Source organism: Mustela lutreola, chromosome 9, assembly GCF_030435805.1.
Source record: "Mustela lutreola isolate mMusLut2 chromosome 9, mMusLut2.pri, whole genome shotgun sequence".
Taxonomy (NCBI): domain Eukaryota; kingdom Metazoa; phylum Chordata; class Mammalia; order Carnivora; family Mustelidae; genus Mustela; species Mustela lutreola.
In genome coordinates, this window is record NC_081298.1 from 18186519 (window position 1) to 18200815 (window position 14297).

The window sequence follows — 14297 nt, forward strand, 5'->3', positions numbered from 1 at the left end:
CAGGCCCCAATCCGCCCAGGCTCCACCCCTCGAAAAGACCCCGCCTCCGCCCAGGCCTCCGCCCAAGGGCGCCCTTTCGCCTATAGAGGCTGGGCGGAGCCGGAGTTCAGGCCCCGCCCCGCTCAGGCTCCACCCCGGCCCCGCCCCGCGCCCTAAAGCAGCTAGATGGGATGTCCGGGTGCCCTGCTACATGGATTTTTGAATCGGGCGGATTTAAGCCTTCCTGGCTTTGCTTCCACCTCGCTGTGTGACCTAGGGTAAGTTTTCCCCAACCCGAGCCTGTTTTCTTCTTTGGATTAGCCACCTTGTAGGATTTTCAAGATTACATGAAATGACTGTGCGGCACCTGGCACTCACACATCCTCTCCTCAGGGGCAGCTTTTCTTGTCCGTCCCTGACCACGCCCCCCCCCCCCCCCCGGCATTACACCCCTTAGACTGGGCAGGAGCCTCGCGTTATACGCTCACATAGCCCACAGTTGTAATTTCATATTTGCTTCAATGACTATTTGATTATTGTCTGCCTCCTCATTTGAAGTTGAACTTTGTGAAAGCAGGTCGCGTTCATCCTTACACCCCAACTCCCAGTTCAGTGCTTGACATACAGCAGGAGCTCAATAAATGCCCGCTCCTTCATTCCATCTGTCCGACCGACGCGCGGAGCGGCAGCAGGCTCAGTACTGCAACCGGCCAGCAGAGGGCAGGCGGTGACCAGCTTTCTGGCCCAGCTGACCGTCCTCTCCGCCGGCAGGCGCCACGGGAGGGGACAGGTGAACCCAGGTGCGCCGACTTCTGAAGAATCCGTGGGCCTGCGAGCCACGGCCGAGGCGTCGGGCTAGGGCACGACCTTGCCCTTCGAATCTGTAGCTCGCGGCCTGACGTGGATCAGCAGACCCCTCTGCCAACCTGTATGGACGTACTGAGAAACGTGGGTCAGATGGCAGGACAGATGGGCGGGGCAAAGATGCACAGAGAAGAATCAGGAGGTGAGGGAGTTTGCTGTGAAGGGGGAGGGCACCGAGGAAAAACTGGGGGGGGGGGTCGGTGCGCAATTGTAAAGACCCCGGCTTAGAGGGTCCTGGGTGGTCAGGAGTGGGAGGTGGTCGCCATTGCTCTTTGACCCACGGGTCACACACTCAGGGGTCCCCACTCTAGCAAAAGTCATGTGGTAGCAGTCCTAAACCCAGGCGGAGTCTGGCTGGTGTCTCCGAAGAGTCCTGTTGGGAGCAGAGCTATGTCGAGGTGGCCCCAGGGCAGCAACGCTGGGAACAGACCAATGGACGTATGATACATACCCGTGATATTTAACCGTGGATACAGGAATCCCTCAAGCGGGCCTGGGAAGAAAGGAGAAATCCAAGATTATGGCTACACAGGCCGCAGTCACTCTTCGAAACTCCATTTTCTCATCTGCAAAACGGAGAGAACACCTGCCTTACCACCGTATTGTGACGATTAAGCAGGTTGAACTACACCAGGGGTTCTCAACCTTGTGTGTGTGTTGAGTTCGCCGTGCACCGGGATCACCTGGAAAATCTGGGGGTGACTGCAACGTGCGGCCAAGGCTGAGAACTACTGAGCTAAATAAAAAGCTGAACACAGCACAGGGCACAGATGAGGCATTCAGTAATGTTTATCACATTAAAAGATTTTTTTTTAAGGAAAGGAGCACATATTATTTTCATTGTTACTCGTTAGAGGAAAAAAAGTTGGTATAAAGGTTGTTGCAGAAATTGGATTTCTGACAAGCTTGTTTCCGGAACTGTGAATCATCTGGGATTTGGTGATTATGGGGGTGGGGGAGACCGAGGCAGCCTCTGATAGTATGACTTATCTCAATGCCCAACTGAGCTGAAGGAGGCAGGCGTATCCCCCCCTCATTCTAGTTTGTCATTTATGTAACCATTTCCAAGGCATCCTGCAAGCACAGGAGCAGCCTGAGCACTTGTGTTGATCATTTCTGGGGTTAAGGATGGAGGAGGCTATTTTCTCCTCTGTGGGTATTCTCAGCAGGTGGGCCTGTACCATTGGCAACTGTTTGTTTCTTGAATAACCCCCACACACAGGTGATACCTCCTTCTCTATGGGCCTTGGTAACTTTATGTGCTTCATTAAATTACAGCCCAGTGATTATTTACGGTGCCTCACCATTTCTTTGCTGGGCGAACCTGACATGAAGTGGGAGGACCTGCTCACCCAGACCCGCAGCTGTGACCACTTGTCTTGGCAGCAAGACCGGGCGCGGGAGCAGCTCCTCAGTCACTCCTCATGGCCTCATTGAAAGGGGAGAAGAGAGGCAGAGGGACCTGTAGCTCACTCCCTCCAGTATGGAGGCATTGGGGCAGGCAGTTGATGTCTGGCTAGGACTATCAGATTTAGCAAATAAAAATAAAGGATACCCGGTTAAATCTGAAGTTCAGATAAATAACAAAAGTGGGGTTTTTTGTTGTTGTTGTTTGCTTGTTTGTTTTACTGTAACTATGTCTCGTGCAATTTGGGACATATTTATACTAAAACAATTTCATTCTTTATCTGAACTTCAAATTTAACTGGATATCCTTCATTTTTATTTGCTAAATCTGGTTGCTCTATGCCTGGCCAACCAGCCAAGGAAAACCCAGCACAGGGAATTTGCTGCTGTGCCTCCTGCTCAATGTTGCCACATTTAGCTTCCACCTGTCACTGCCCTGCTCCAGAACTGTGCATGGCTCCCATCCACCTCCATAGCACAACCTGAACTCCCTGGCTGCTGTGCTGGGCCTTGCTCTTCCTCCAGCCCAGCTGACGTGCTTGGGCCCTGACCCACATCTACTGCTCATGTTTTCTCTGCTGGCATGTGGCCTGCCCACTCCCAGATACAATTGCAAACACTTATTGAGCCCCTACTGGGTGCAGGCACCATGCTTAGTTCCTCATCTGCATAATCTCATTTGATTCTCACAAAACCTCACACCCGGCAGGGAACAGAAGTGACCCTATTTTATTGATGAAGAAACATGACCCAACCCAGTGATCCTTAAAATGAGTTCCTGTGTCAGCAGCAGCAGCAGCAACACCTGGGACCTTTTTAGAAATGCAAACTCTCAGGCCCTGTTCCACACCTATGAATCAGAAACTCTGAGGGTGGGGGCCCACCCATCTGTATTTTAATAAGACACCCCCACCCCACCCCACCCCCGCCAGTGTTTCAGATGCACTCTAGTTTGAGATCTGCTGTTCTTTTTTTTTTTTTTTTTTTTTTTAATTTATTTGACAGAGATCACAAGTAGGCAGAGAGGCAGGCAGAGAGAGGAGGAAGCAGGCTCCCTGCTGAGCAGAGAACCTGATGTGGGGCTAGATCCATGGACCCTGGGATCATGACCTGAGCCAGAGGCAGAGGCTTTAACCCACTGAGCCACCCAGGCACCCCGAGACCTGCTGTTCTGAGAAGTGAAGTGACTGCAGCAGTTACCCACCCAGTATTTGGCATCCAGACCTCTGCACCAGGCAGAGGTCTAGAGGATGGCAGAAGACTGCCAGGCAGGGTGTTCATGATCTCACTGAGCACCTTACCTGGGCCAGTCACTAGAGATACTGCAGGGACCCCACAGTCTTGTGATGGATGGGGAGAAGAGAAAGGACAGACAGGTAGTCTGGCAATTGCTACCCAACATAACTAGGCTTACAGGAGCCCATAGCAAGATGGGAGGGTCAAGGACGGCTTTCCCAAGTAGATCCCCAAGCTTGAAAAATAAGTTGTAATTAGTTAGATGAAGAAGGGTGGATATGATGTTCCAGGTGTAGGAACTACTTTGTACAAAGGCCCGCAGAGCTACTGGAGGGTGGTTCAGTCTTGAAGATGAGGCAGGGGCGGGGGGGGGGGTGCGGAGGAGGTATCAGATTGTGGGAGGAGGGTTCTTTGCCCTCAGAGCAAAGGAAACAGCTTTAATGGGTATTGAGAAAAGCCCTCTGGCTTCCTGGTGCAGCAGGCACTAGGGAAGATGAGGGCGGAGTGTAGAAATGCAGGGGTGCCAGGCCTTCCCCCACCTCTAGACTCAGACTGCTTCTGCCCTGCAAGGCATCTGCAGACACTCAACCCCCAATCGCAGGCGAGGGCAGGTGCTCAGTGCCAAGACCCCCACCGCCGAGCTCGAAGCCCGCTCCTTCCGGGACTGAGAGGCGGGACTGGGGAAGCAGGGCCCGTCACTGCCCCACCCTCTGATGGCCCCACCCACCCTCCAGCCCCGCCTGCTTCCGGCCCCGCCCCCTGCCTCCGGCTCCACCCTCCACCGCTGGCTAGAGGAAGCCGGGCGCTGGGCTACTGGCCTCGGTTGCTTTTGCCTCCCGTGTTCCCTTTTCCCTGCTGATGTGGCAAAGGCCGTGGGCCTCCTGGGGCCTCTTCTCCCAGCTTTTCAAGGACAGGCCCTAGATGTGGCCAGGGATTCCTGGGCTGGAGCGCAGGACACTTGCGTAGCTATCCCCTCTTCTTGCCAATGAAGCCTTTGTTGCCAGCCAAGGACTGACCCGGCTTGGCCAGGTTGCCTGGCAGTGTGGACGGAGACTGGGCAGTTCCCGATTCCAACTGTCCTTCCCGGGAAAACGCCAGTTTGGCTGACCCTTAGAATCCGTTTGCAATTTCGAGCCTAGGGAAGAATACTGTAAGATCATTCACCACTGTGTGAAGTGGAGTTTTCTGAGGTCTAAAAGCTCGCAGGACTTACCAGCTGCCCCATGGGCTTGACCTTCAGCGGGAGAACCTCCTGTTCTTCCTCTTTTTATTTGGGTATATCTTCTGCCCCCACCCAGTATCTGGCATCCAGGACCATGTTTCACCATGCTTTGCAATTCCACGAGGGCCCAGCATGGTGCCCTCCACTTAAATAGGTGTTCAAAAATATTGTTTAGGGAAGATCAATGCCTGCTGGGCTCTGAGTTCTATATAGATGGATTGTGTATCGTAGGGCAAGGGCCCTCTAAGTGGGTGGGGTGGTGAGTAAAGGCACAGATGCTGGAGAGAGAAAGTGATGTGAGGAGATGACCCATCTAGCCTTGAATATCGGGCAAAACCATGGGCGCTGAGGAGCCATGGATGGTTGTTAGGCATGAGAGGCACAACACTGCTAGTCATTGGATTAGATCCTTTGTGAATGTTATTGTACTGTGCGGGCCCTATTGTTCTCTATACCTAGACAGTTCCCCCTCTGCCCTCTATCTGTGTAGTTAATGCGACTCTGTTTTCATTTTTTATTTTTATTTATTTTTAAAAGATTTTATTTATTTACTTGTCAGAGAGAAAGAGAGAAAAAGCACTAGCAGGGGGAGTGGCAGGCAGAGGGAGAAGCAGGCTCTCTGCTGAGAGAGAGCTCAATACAGAACTCAATCCCAGGACCCTGGGATAATGACCTGAGCCAAAAGCAGATGCTTAACCAACTGAGACACCCAGGCGTCCTGCCAACTCATTTTTTAGTTCCCAGCTCCACTGTTACTTCCTTGGGGAAACCTTCAGTGGCAGACAGACCCTAAGGTGACCCCCCGTGCCCCCACCTCCTCACGTTCATGCCTTTGTGGAATTCCTTCCTCCTGAGTGTGAGTGGGAATTGTGACTTGCTTTTCACCAATAGACTATGGCAAAGGTGTTAGGATGTCACTCCCGTGACTGTGTTATGTAAGAGTCTTGCTAGCAGAGGCGCTCTGGAGACTCTCCTCAGTAACCTGGTGAAGTAAACCACTGTGTTGAGGAAGCCCACATGGCAGGCAGCTATGGGCAGTTCTAGGACCTATGGCAGCCTCCTGCAGATGGCCAGCAAGAAGTCTGGGTTCTCAGTCCTGCAGCCACCAGGAAATGACCTCCCTCAACCCAAGGGAGCTGGAGCCCTGAGTGGGAATATAGTCCCACCGTCACCTTGATTGTAGCCTTAGAGGAGTCCCAGAGTAGAAGACCCAGCTAAGCCATGTTCAGACTACTGACTCAGAAACTGAGATAATAAATGTATGTTGTTCCAAGTCTCTAAATCAGTAGTGACTTGATACAGAGCAGTAACTAACTAATACACTTTCTGGCTAGGTTAACTCCTTGATGTAGGCTCTTGTAGCATCATATGCCTTTTCTTTCCTTCCTTCTTTCTTTCTTTCTTTCTTTCTTTTTTTAAGAATTTATTTATTTGACAGAGAGTGAGAGAAGGAGAGAGAGCACAAGTGGGGGGAGCAGCAGAGGCAGAGGGGGGAAGCGGGACTCGATCCCAGGATCCTGAGATCATGACCTGAGCCAAAGGCAGAGGCTTAACCCACTGAGCTACCCAGGTGCCCCTCTTTCTTTCTTTTTTTTTTTTTTAAAGATTTTATTTATTTATTTGACAGAGAGAGATCACAAGCAGGCAGAGAGGCAGGCAGAGAGAGAGGAGGAAGCAGGCTCCCTGCTGAGCAGAGAGCCCGATGCGGGACTCGATCCCAGGACCCTGAGTCATGACCTGAGCCAAAGGCAGCGGCCTAACCCACTGAGCCACCCAGGCGCCCATCTTTTTTTAATGTGCTTTTTCATCCTCCTCTTTTTTGTGGCTATTTATTTATTTATTTATATTTTTTCTAAGAATTTATTTATTTGACAGGAAGAGACACAGCTAAAGAGGGAACACAAGCAGGGGGAATAAGAGAGGGAGAAGCAGGCTTCCCACTGAGCAGGGAGCCCGATGCGGGGTTCGATCCCAGGACACTGGGATCATGACCTGAGCGGAAGGCAGACGCTTAACAACGGAGTGACCCGGGTACCCCTGTGGCCATTTATGTATATATACCATTTGATGAATGCTGTGTCTTTGTGAGGGCAATTGTGCGCATCACCTTGCCGCCAGACTCTCTCCTGGTGCCCGACACACAGAAGAAAATCTACAAGTATTAGCTGCATGTGTTAGTGAGTCAATGCTCTTATTTAATCTTTACGACAACCTGGCTAAGTGGGAACCGTTGTTACATACGAAGAAAAGGAAACCAGTTATTACCAGACACTTGAAGGTATACTAAACAAAATCTTGTTATCTTATACCTACAAATTTTGGTTTACATATGCCACCGTATCCTAATTTTTAGTGTAACTACAGAAGAAATGCTTTAGAAGCAGGGGGTAGATCGCATGGCATGACACCCTTCATGTATTTTGTGTGTTCTAAAAAGCGCGACCATCCAAAAATACTTGGCGGCTCCTTTGATTTTCCCAAAGACTTAACTCTGACTTAAATCATTCTTTGGAAACTCCCACCCTGTCACTGTCCTTTTCTGACCTGACACAAACAGGCCCTCACTGGCCAGCGCTCCATGTGATTCTAGCTCTTTGCCAACATCATGCTCATGGATTTCATAAATTCTACATCTCTGGCAAGATTTGCAGGTTTTTCTCGGTACACCCCATGTGCCATACTCCCAGGGGTCAGAGCCATCTGACTGCAGGACGCTGTTAAACTCCAAATCCAATCTGCTTGGATCTCTGCTCAGAAGCCTCCTGCAGCTCCCAGTCTCACACCTCCAACTGCCCGCCTCCTCTTCCACTCCGCCCCCTCCCCCACTCCACAGCCACCCATCTACCACCCATGGGTCCACAAGCACACCAGGCACACTCCCCACTTTGCCCTGGCAGTTCCCACAGTGCTTTTTCCCCAGACACCCTCATGGCTCGTGCCTTCACCCCTCTCAAGATGCCACTTTTCTACCCTGACCACTCCTATCCACCTCTGTTGTTCTAATCATTTCCAGGACCATGAGTGACCTTTTTATATGCTACATACTTTACTGATTTATGATATTTGCTGTTTGTCTTCCTCTCCACAAGAACGTAGGCCCCATGAGGACAAGACCTGTCTTTGCGGATATATCCCAAGAACGGTGTCTGGCACAGAGGAGGTCTCCAGTAAAGGTCAGTGGGTGGGGGTCCCACATCTTTGATGGTCTTGCTTCTAACTCAAATTCTCCATCCCCTGCCGCTGACCCATCTCCTTCTGGCCTCTCTGCCCAGGACTCCAGCCCCTGCCTCGGTGATATGACTTGTCACCAGCGTCTGCAGGACTCCGGAGGGCCTTCCCGGGGCGCCAATGTGTTGACCTCACTATGTTCCTGCCACGTCTCCAGCAGGCGTGAGACACTAAATTCCTGTTTGTGTTTTGTTTAAGGGCAAGAGGATTAGGGAGGAAGGAGATGATGAGGGAAGCAACGGGCAGAGTGGAGAGGGAGGAGAGAGGACCGTCACCGGTCTCCTTGGGGCCCCCACCCAGCCCTCCCTCCAAGCAGCTCGGAGGAGCAGCCAGCCGGCGCGGGTGAGGGCTGCGTGCCACGTACCCTGAGCCGAGTGCCACGTGGCCAAAGCAGTCCCGTTGAGTCACGGGACACATAGCCACACTACTTTGTAGAGTTTGGTGTGTGGAGTATTTTTGTTTTTTTACAGCCCAGCTGTCTGTGTAATGACTTCCTTCCCTCGGCCTTGTTCACGGAGGTGTCCCTGAGCGACCAGCTGAGTCACCACATTCCTCGCGGCTTAAAACACTGGCCCCAGCACCAAGGCCCAGTTCCTTCATGGAGACGGGACCTCTCGAGGCAGGCAGGGGGTGCCCAGAAAGACGGGCTGTGGAGCTCCCCTTTCGAGCCCGCACCCTTCCTTCCAAAAAACGTGGTTAAGAACCGAGTAAAGATGGAGAGAAATTCCATCTGCTAAGCATGAGGAAGAATGGCCACTCCGTGTGCCACAGCCTGAAGAATTATTTGTCCACGACCATGAAGTCAGTACCAAATGAGGGAGTGGTGGGGGGGACAAGGCACGGATGTTCGTGTCGCGTGAAGAGACAGGAACACAAAGGAAGACTGGGGACTCTCAGTGCCCGGCTGGCAGGAACAGAAAATGGCTTAGTCCTTCCATAAAATAAGCAGGTAATTCTCAGTAACATTACGTATGCATAGGACACAGAGGTTAGCCATTTCACTCTTTGTAATAAGTTGGAAAGTTTGCTCAGATGCACATAAAACGAGGAGGTTATTTAGAATAGCATTATTCATGGCATAGGTGAACGGGAGGCAAGTGATGTGCTCAAGGAAGGAGCTAGTAAACCACGGTGGAGGCCTACTTCAGAATTCCACACAGCTCTGAGAAGTAATGCCTGCTGGAGCGTGGACTTGCAGAGAGCTCAGTGCGAAAAACAGTCCAAGAGCTTGAAAGCACAACGCTTCTCATTTTATTGAGATGGAACCGATGTACAGTAAACCACACTTATTTAAGGTGTACTATTTGAGTTTCAACATGTGTAATTACCCATGAAACCACCACCATGATCAAGATAATGAATATATCGATCACCTCCAAGTACAAGTACACCAGTATGGATTCAAATGGACAGAGGTCTAACACCTGTGGTTAAGTTTTTCTTATCTATTTATTTTTTTAAAAAAAGATTTTATTTATTTATTTGACAGACAGAGATCACAAGTAGGCAGAGAGGCAGGCAGAGAGAGAGGAGGAAGCAGGCTCCCTGCTGAGCAGAGAGTCCGATTTGGGGCTTGATCCTAGGACCCTGGGATCATGACCTGAGCCCAAGGTAGAGGCTTTAACCCACTAAACCACCCAGGTGCCCCTGTGGTTAAGGTTTTTTTTTTTTTTTTTTTTTTTTGCCAGAGAGACAGTGAGAAAGAGCATGAGAGAGGAGTAGGTCAGAAGTAGAAGCAGACTCCCCGTGGAAGTAGGAGCCCGATGCGGGACTCGATCCCAGGACTCCAGGATCATGACCTGAGCCACCCAGGCGCCCCTGTGGTTAAATTTTTAAAAAGTTCAATGGTGTGTAATATAATCCCATAGTTATGGGGTGCCTGGGTGGCTCAGTGGGTTCAAGTCTCTGCCTTTGGCTCAGGTCATGATCCCAGGGTTCTGGGATCGAACTTCACATCAGGCTCTCTGCTCAGCAGGGAGCCTGCCTCCCCCACTCTCTCTGCCTGCATCTCTGCCTACTTGTGATATCTCTGTCAAATAAATACATAAGTAAATTTTTTTTTAAAATCCCATAGTTACATTAATGAAAAATAATTAGATATCCTGAAAAAAATCTGGAAGAACACACATAAAATAAAATTATGTTCATTGTTGGGGATCTTGCGAAAATAGCCTGGCCCTGTTCGGCTAGTGCATCTGGCATTTCAGCAGGACTCTTGCCCTACTTTATGGTTTCCAGGTCTCCTGTGAAGGTTTAGTACACTAGAAATTCATCATTATGGTCCTCTAACTTTGAGTAACTTTATTAAAATGTCACTGAGGTCCTCATAATGAACCCCAACGTAAGGCGTGCCTGACTCTTGTTCTCCATCCCCACATCAGACTTCCTTCCCCCCACTAACTTCCTTCAGCTCACATCTAGGACAATCATCATACCTCCAGACTGGAGATATTCAGCAGAGGAGTGGTTGTGGCTGGGGACAAAACTGATTCCCCAGCTTGCTTGCAAATCCATCTTTTTTTTTTTTTTTTTTAAAGTAATCTTCATGCCTATCATGGGGCTCGAACTCATGACCCTGATATCAATAGTTGCATGCACCACTGACTTAGCCAGCCAGGTACCCTGCAAGTGCGTCTTTTATTTTTTTAAATATTTTATTTATTTGAGAGAGAGTGAGCGAGAGAGAGAGAGAGAGAGAGAGAGCAAGCACAAGTGGGGGGATGGGCAGAAGGAGAGGGAGGAGCAGACTCCCTGCTGACCAGTGAGCCGAATTTGGGATTTGATCTCAGGACCCTGGGATCATAACCTGAGCTGAAGGCAGATGCCCAACCAACTGAGCCACCCAGGCACCCGCAAATCCATCTTTTATTACCATTCTTCACATATCTCATAAGTACAGGAGGGGCAAAGATTTTGGGGGTAGGGGGCATGTTTAATTTGTCTGGTTATGGGTTTTATATAAAAGCAGTCATTAAATGTGGTTGTTCTTTTGTCCCTGGCTTCTTCCACTCCACATTGTTTATGAGTCTCCCATGCTGTTGTGTGCAGGTGTGGTTCGTTTTTTGTGCAGTATGAAGCATTCCTTTGAGTAAATATACCACAATTTATCCTTTCTACCAATTGCCATATGGGTTGTTTCCAGTTTGGGGCTATTTTAAATAATGCTGCTGTGAACAGTCTTGTACACGTCTACGTGTCTCCCTGGGCATGTATCTCTCTTGGGTATATACTTTGGAGCAGAATTGCTGGGTTATAGGTATTCCTATGCTTCATTAAAAAAAATAATGCCCAACTGTTGCCCAAAGTACACTCCCCCCAGCAATGCATGAGAGCTCCCCTTGTGCATTCACTAACAGTTTTCATCGGGAACTGGTACTATCAGACTTTGTATTTTAGCCATCTGTTCGGTTTGTTGTAGGTGTTCTCTCTGCTTCATTTCCCTGATTACTAATGAGGCTCAGCAACTTTCATGCATTTATTAGCCATTTGGATTTTTTTTAAAGATTTTATTTATTTATTTGACAGACAGAGATCACAAGCAGGCAAAGAAGCAGGCAGAGAGAGAGGAGGAAGCAGGCTCCCTGCTGAGCAGAGAGCCCGATGCGGGGTTCGATCCCAGGACCCTGAGATTATGACCTGAGCTGAAGGCAGAGGCTTTAACCCACTGAGCCACCCAGGCACCCCCCCATTTGGATTTTCTTTATGTGAAGCCAAGACCTCTGTTCTTGCCCGTTTTTCCACTGCTCTGTATTTTTCATTATTTCTTTATAGTAGTTTTGTATATATTTTGGATATAAACTCGTTGCCAGTTATGTGTGTTGTTAATCTTTCTCCTCTGTGGCTAATGGTGTTTCTTGATGAACAAAAGTTCTTAACTGTAAAGATTTTATTTATTTATGTGTGTGAGAGAGAGAGAGCACAAGAGGAGAGGCAGCAGGAGAAGCAGACTCCCTGCCAAGCAGGGAGCCGGATGCAGTTCTCGACCCCAGGACTCCAGGATCATGATCTGAGCTGAAGGCAGTCGCTTAACCAACTGAGCCACCCAGGCATCCCTAAGTTCTTAAGTGTAAAGAAGTCCAATATATCAATCTCTCACTTGAGGTTAGTGTTGTTTTGGTCTTGTTTTAAAAAACTTACCCTCCCTTGAGGTCATAAAGATACTGTATGTTATCTTTTAAAGCACTATTGGTTTACCTTTTGTATTTTAGTCCATAATCTAATAGAAATTTGGCTTTTGAGTGTGGTGTGTGATGGGATTCCAATGCCATTTTCCCCATATGGATAGTCCATTGACTCAACACTATTTATTCAAAAGTTCATTTCCCCACACTGTTCTGTGATCTAACATTAATCTGTCTTTTTTGGGGGGGTTCTTTCTTTTGTCCATTGGTTTTTGCCTACTCTTATGCCAATACCACACTGTCTTAATTATGAGAGCTTTATTACAAATTTTGTGAGCGGATAGAATAAATCCTCTCCACCTTATACTTCATCAGGAGTAAGGTTGGCTGTTCTCAGCCTTCTGCAGTTACATATAAATTTTTATTAGAATGATCTCATCAAGTGCCATGTGAAAATCAACTGGGATTGCTTTGCATCTATAGACCAATTGACAGCCTTACAGTATTGAGTCTTCTCATCTATTAACACGTTTACTCTCTCCACCATTCATTTGTTCTTTAATGTCTGTTAAAATGTTCAAGGTTTTCTCCATAGAGGTCGTACATGTCTTTTGTTAGATCCATTTTTGGAACTTTGTATTTTTTTTTTCTTTTGCTATTTCAAAACTCTTCTGACTATTCTTAAAAAATAATTTTCTGACATTTGCTGGAATATAGAAGTGAGGTTGAGAGCGCCTGGGTGGCTCAGTGGGTTAAAGCTCTGCCTTCGGCTCAGGTCATGATCTCAGGGTCCCGGGATCGAGCCCAGCATCGGGCTCTCTGTTCAGCAGGGAGCCTGCTTCCCTCCCCCAACCCTGCCTGCTTCTCTGCCTACTTGTGATCTCTGTCAAATAAATAAATAAATAAATAAATAAAAATCTAAAAAAAAAGGAAGTGAGGTTGAGTTTGGTATATTGATTTTGAAACCTGGAAAAGAGCCTTCATCAGAACCTGCCTGACAATGGTGTCACCCTGATCTCAGCCTGCCAGCCTCCAAAATGGGAGAAAATAAATTTTTGTTGTTTATAAACTATCCAGTTTGTGATATTTTGTTATAGCAGCTACACAAAGGCAATAATTTATTGGTTCTAAAAATTTATTTGAGATTTCTTAGGGTTTTCTACCTATACAATTGTGTCATTTTTTTAAATTTAATTTTAAAAAATATTTTATTTATTTATTTGACAGACAGAGATCACAAGTAGGTGGAGAGGCAGGCAGAGAGAGAGGAGGAAGCAGGCTCCCCACTGAGCAGAGAGCTTGATGTGGGGCTCGATCCCAGAACCCTAGGATCATGACCTGAGCCGAAGGCAGAGGCTTTAACCCACTGAGCCACCCAGGCGCCCCCAATTGTGTCATATTTGAAGAAAGACAGTTTTACTTTTTCCTTTCCTATCTTTATGACTTTTTATTTTCTTTTTCTTGCCTTATTGCCCTGGCTAGGACAGCTTGTAAAGTGTTGATTAGAGGTGGTAGTAACTAATATTCTTCTCTGTTCCTGATTTTAGAGAGGAAAATGCTCCCTATTTTACCATTAAGAATGCTGTTGGTTCGGGGCGCCTGGGTGGCTCAGTGGGTTAAGCCGCTGCCTTTGGCTCAGGTCATGATCTCAGGGTCCACCACAGAGCTCAGGTCATGATCTCAGGGTCCTGGGATCGAGTCCCACATCAGGCTCTCTGCTTGGCAGGGAGCCTGCTTCCCTCTCTCTCTCTCTGCCTGCCTCTCCGACTGCTTGTGATTTCTCTCTGTCAAATAAATAAATAAATAAAATCTTTAAAAAAAAAAAAAAAAAGAATGCTGTTGGTTCTAGATTTCCCCCCCGTATCTCATATATCAGATTGGAAAAGTTGTCTTCTATCTTTTTTTTTTTTTTTTTTAAGATTTTATTTATTTGTTTGACAGACAGAGATCACAAGTAGGCCTAGAGGCAGGCAGAGAGAGAGGAAGGGAAGCAGGCTCCCCGCTGAGCAGAAAGCTTGATCCGGGGCTCGATCCCAGAACCCTGGCTGGGTCTTGACTTGAGCCAAAGAGAGAGGCCTTAACGCACTTGAGCCACCCAGGCGCCCCGATTGTCTTCTGTCTTTAGGTTGCTGAGAGTTTTTGTTGTGAATAAATGTTGAATTTTGTCAAATGCTTTTGTTTACCATCTATTCAGATAATCAAATTATTTTTCCCTTTTAGTCTGCTAATGTGGCTGGTTG

General features: G+C 48.2%; 1 protein-coding gene and 1 long non-coding RNA gene across 2 annotated transcripts in view; one reads left to right on the forward strand and one right to left on the reverse strand.

Moving 5' to 3' along the window:
- The window catches only part of LPIN3 (lipin 3), a 41407-nt gene that overhangs the window by 14945 nt on the left and 12165 nt on the right, over positions 1-14297 (reverse strand). The gene's annotated exons all lie outside the window — the stretch shown is intronic.
- LOC131807626 (uncharacterized) lies at positions 8-9699 on the forward strand. Its single transcript, XR_009344560.1, has 3 exons — positions 8-257; positions 7798-7881; positions 7981-9699. It is a non-coding gene; the product is annotated as an uncharacterized LOC131807626 (long non-coding RNA).